At 39.7% G+C, this 5,163-nt stretch overlaps 1 long non-coding RNA gene across 1 annotated transcript; it reads left to right on the forward strand.

Annotated features, from left to right (window-relative positions):
- The first annotated feature begins 595 nt into the window (after positions 1–595).
- On the forward strand, positions 596–5,155 carry LOC116397423 (uncharacterized). The gene is made up of 4 exons (XR_004213679.1): positions 596–744; positions 2,163–2,321; positions 2,663–2,765; positions 3,735–5,155. It is a non-coding gene; the product is annotated as an uncharacterized LOC116397423 (long non-coding RNA).
- Positions 5,156–5,163: the final 8 nt, after the last annotated feature.

Here is a 5,163-nt window from a genome sequence, read left to right on the forward strand (position 1 = left end):
CAAATTCGTCAGTACTGCACATGAATCTGATGCAATCACCACTCTCTCTGGCCTGACGTCCTCTACCCACTGTAACGCAATAACTATGGCCATCATCTCACATGCAAACACAGACAAGTCATCACTGAGTCTCTTCCCACACTCATACTGGAATTCTGGTATTACTGCTGCTGCTGCTGTTCTACCATTATTGGGGTCTTTTGATCCATCTGTATAAATTTGTATATAATTGTGATAATTCCTCCTGATGTATGACTTGAATATCCCACAGTTTCCCCCACATTCATCTCTCATTACTTCAAGGAGGCCAAGATCAACTTCAGGCTGTGGCAGTAACCAAGGAGGAATAGCTGGCACACTGTAAAAATGCCAACTAGCAATCGTTGGTCTCACAACTGTTTTCAAATTAACCTGACTCAGAAACAAAGCTTTTCCATATGCAACTGACAAAACGGGGCCGGCCAGCAAACTCCTCCCTATCGTTGCCCTAATAAGCAATTTCAAAACGGTTTAACAAGCATTTCTGAGTGGAGCCTTATTTTTCTTGATGGAAACCCCGTAACGACGGCGCGCATGCGTGTTGCTGTCATGTACGGGGTTTTCGCGTCTGAGTCGGGGCGTGCTTACAGCGATGCGGAGCGTGGTGGTCGGACATCTTGGTAAAGTCTAACTACGTGGGACCGAAGTTGGACATGAAGTTGGACAGTGTCGAAGTCTTTGTCGACCTGAAGTTTCCCTAGTTAGGTAAGTGTGTTTTTTACTAGACAACCAATGTTATCAGTAATATGCACTGACCTATTTCAACCGACGGATGAATTCAATGAGTTCAACTAGCTAGCTACCACATGTAGCTTTGTTAGCTAACGCTTGCTACGTTATTAACTGTGTGTAGAATACTATGTAAGCCCCGATACAACGGTATAACGGTGATGTTTACGGCTAACGTTACATGCAGCATTTACTGCTTCGACAATGCGCCAGCGCTATAGTGGACACTTGAATTGTATTTGTTTAACACAGGTCGGTCTTTCCCAGTGTTTACCCGGCTAAAACACGGTCCAGTATGGCGGTTACGTTCATGTACAAGCCAGTTAGAAAATTATTCACAGCCTCTTTACTGCGGTAATGTATGTGACGTTATGTATGTTTTGTGTATAACGTGGGTACATGAGATATGGGGTAATATCATTCCGTTTGGGCGGCAGCGGTGGTAACGTTAGTAACATGTTGAATTAACGTATGTTAAAATGCGGGAGCCGGCCGCTGTTGGCGCCGACACTGTTGTGTTATACGTCACTTTGTTCAGCGTAAAAAAGCCGGCATGTGAAGCATTCTTTAACGTCAGTGTTGCGGGGGTTTGTGACTGGTGGCGCGTGTGAACTGGTAAAGCGTTGTTTATACTCGCGCTTGCCGCCGTAGTGCGAGCCTTGCAGATCGCGTGTGAGCTCCGAACAAGAACCGAGGCGTTTATACTGTATGGGCTGTGCGTTATTCTCTGAAACACCAGAGTGCGTACAATTATAATGAACTGTGAGGAATCAAAAAGACAGCGAGTGTAACTCATAGATACGCCCATAGACTGTAGGTGTTACCGGCTAAAAGCCATAAACCAACCTCTACTATAGAGGAGGGATTGTAATTATCTGTAATCTCATATCTCTTATTCATGGACTATATTACCTTTGTACAAGCTCTGTAAACATACAAGTTAAGTATTACATGCATTATAAAGAAACAAAGGTTTAATAAACTTTGGTTAATCCAAACTAACCTCTAAAGTCACAGTAATGTAAACTAACTGATCAAGGCAGTGGCAGGCCAGCGACTCCTGTGTTCCGTGAGGTAAATTACTGTATTTGTCTGATGGCTTTGAGTAGAGCATTGATAAAGGCTTCATTTCCCCTTCAGTAAGGTTTGTCTGACAGCAGGATAAAGAGTTGAAAAAAAATTCTAAATTTAGCTTGCACTTAAACTGATAAACATTTTATTTAGGTGTCTAAAATACATCTACAGCATTACACTGACTATGGAGAAGAACCTCATACAAATACACTTCAAACAATCCAAACTATCCCTTTTAAAATGGTGCATACTTTGAACAAGACTGCAACCCAGGAATGTTATGTACACATTGCATTTCATTGTTTTGTTATTCTGTTAAGATATCTGAAGAATTCCATCGGATCACCAGCCGAGACCTCCTGGGGACTTTAAGTGCATCCCTTGACAAATATGTGCCCCACCTGCTGAGACTTTACCGGACAAGGAAGGGAGCTTTTGGTCAGAAGATGGAAGACCTCCTGGAAAAGCTTGATGAACAGGTGAGTGAAGTGCCTGAAACTAAGGGCATGCATTAGTTAACCTGTTGGCCAGTCTTCACTTTGACCTCAACATTTTGAGCACTTGCTATTTTAAGCCTTGTCCACCAAAGCCTTTCTCCCCAGTTGAAAATAGTATTTTTATTTCGTAAAAGTATAAAGTAAAATTGCCTGCAGGATTAGAGGGTTTTTTTTTTTCCATTCTTAAGCATGATACTTGGGTCTGGGTCATGATACTCTGACCTGAGCTTTATCCTCCTCATTACTATAAATAATGCCAGATTTTCAGAACTTCACTAAGGCACTAGACTAATTGTTATGCTTTTGTGTTTTCCACTGAATAGTCCTTAGACATCGGACATTGTGTCTCACCGATAGACAGCAGCACTGAGGGGCCTACCTATCTTTGTCCGGGACGACCCAACACAGTTCTTCCTGGAGTGTTTGGTAAGTAAAATTGTGATAATTAATCAAAGACATTTTATTCAACATGTCTCATTTAAAATCTCGTCACAAAAAATCCTTTTGCTTTAACCAGATCTTGTAAAAAGCATTAAATTCTGCGTTCTTCAGCAAAACTCAGAAGCCATGATTGATTTGGCTGAGACCAACAGTCATTTGACAAAAATAGCGTGAAGCTTCGACTGAATTGCAGGCTGCTGAACACAGAGCATTTGAGGAGAGGACAAGGTTGTAAAAATGTAAACAGTTTCAATACAGCACGTAGAGCCTCCATTTCCCCAAATTTTAGCCATTGTTAGCTGTTCCTTGGCAGAAATATTTCTTAAAAATACTAGTCACAACAAGGTTGGTGGGCAGGCATGGGAGAAAATGAAAATTTCATGACATGATTATTCTGGGCAAAATATTCACGATAACAACTTGTACAACGGCACTACAATACACTGGAATTACATAATCTTACTTTTTGTTAAGAAACGAACATTTTTATTTATATATATTTATTTATATTTTTTAAGTGGATGTCCTTTTTGGTGAAAAACAAATCAAACAATCTCAAATAAGGTAATCATACATTATAAGACACCCCTGCTTAAATAAGAAAAATTTGTGAGTCTGTTATTTCTGATGCGATAATTCGTGTATTTCTTTTAAAATCAGGCTCTATTTTTCAGTCCTCCACCATGATAGCAAGCTAGACAGCTTTTTCAAATCACTCATGAGGATATTCACGATCAACTTATTGTGAGTGTTTTAATTGTGATCCACGATAAATTCCTATACTGTCCCATTGGTGGGTGATAGCAACTGTGCTGTTGAGTCACAATTTTAAGATTTGTTTTTAAAACGTCCACAAGCGGAGTGGTACGAAAGTTAAAGTTAGAATGAGTAGAAATGTATTTTGTCTTTAATCTTTCCTTAGCACTCAATCATGCATGTGTTGCTTTTCCTCAGGACACTGACCATGAGAAGAGAGTGCTCAGAGGGGTGTCTGTTGCCATCCTCACCATCATTGAAGATGATGATGCTGCCATATCACCAAACGTGCGAGATGTAGCGGTTGTGTTGGAAGGGACCATCGTGCTTCAAGACCTACCAGACATCTGTACTGCCTTTGCATACCTCTTTGGCCTACTGTATGTCATGAACATTGACTGTCCAAAGGAGATGAGGTATACCTTCGAAGGGATTCAAACGATCTTTTTCGAGCTTGGCTCTCGATGCTCGCAGCGCATACGGTCTCTGAAAACAAAGCTTTTGCTCTAAATCTGATGGGGAAGCCAGACAGGACATAATGCTTTGTTTTGTTCCTGTTTGAGTGCATTGTTTGTTCTCATGTGTAACCTTTTAAGTCACCTTTGCCTCAGATTCACAGAATTTGAAGAAATGTCAGTTGCCAGTTCACAATAGGGACACATCGTGCGTGCGTGCGTGCGTGCGCGCGCGTGTCCATTGTTTACTGAAGGCCAGACAGACCTCATTGAGTACTTTTAACTCATGTTCAAAAGGAGAAATAAACAAGGTTTTAGCTAACTTTGAGCTGTGTGCCTTTTTTATTTAATAATGTATTTATTGAGAATTCCTTTAATACAATTACAGCAACTTACATTTTCATTGAGTTATCTAGGAAAATTTCTATCTCACTGAAGCAAGAATTATGTATGTTGAAGGCAGAAATACATAGCATTGAAACAATGATTTTATTGTTAGCCTCACAGAAATATCATAATTCTGTGAACAAGAAAATTAAGTTGGCAGAACTCGAAATACAATTATATAGCAACATCAATTTGTATTGATTTTTAACGTAATTTTTTTGTCTCACTGAAACAAGAATTGTATATTTATTCAACACAAATATCTGTGTTTGTCAAAGGTAGAAATACATGGCACTGAAACAAGAATTTCATCGTTGGCCTCACAGGAATTTCATAATTTGGTGAACAAGAAAATTGAAGTTGGCAGAACTTTTGTCCAAACTTGTAAATCTTAGTTAAGTCAACTACTGTAGTCAAAAGTTGAGAACTTGAAAATCGATTGCATCAAGTTGACTTGATATTTTAAGTTTTCTCAAGGTTTTTTTTTTTTTTTTTTTTTACAGTGCAGAACCACTGCTGGAGAATAACTCCTATCCAATATACCCAATTCCCTAGCCTTCTCCTTAGCAACCCAACCAAAGCTCTTTGTTAGCGTTTTTCCATGTTCCCAGCATGGCTCAATTGCACTTACTGTTGGATGGTTATGTCCTTGTAAACTAGCCCAATATGTCATTATCTGTAATCTCAACTCCAATGGCATTTCCCCCATTTCTACCTGCAATGCTGGCACAGATGTTCTTTTAAAAGCCCCACTACATATTCTTAATGCTTGTGCTTGTATTACA

Source organism: Anarrhichthys ocellatus, unplaced genomic scaffold (assembly GCF_004355925.1).
Source record: "Anarrhichthys ocellatus isolate YVR2014 unplaced genomic scaffold, GSC_Weel_1.0 scaffold66, whole genome shotgun sequence".
In the NCBI taxonomy this organism is placed as follows: Eukaryota; Metazoa; Chordata; class Actinopteri; order Perciformes; family Anarhichadidae; genus Anarrhichthys; species Anarrhichthys ocellatus.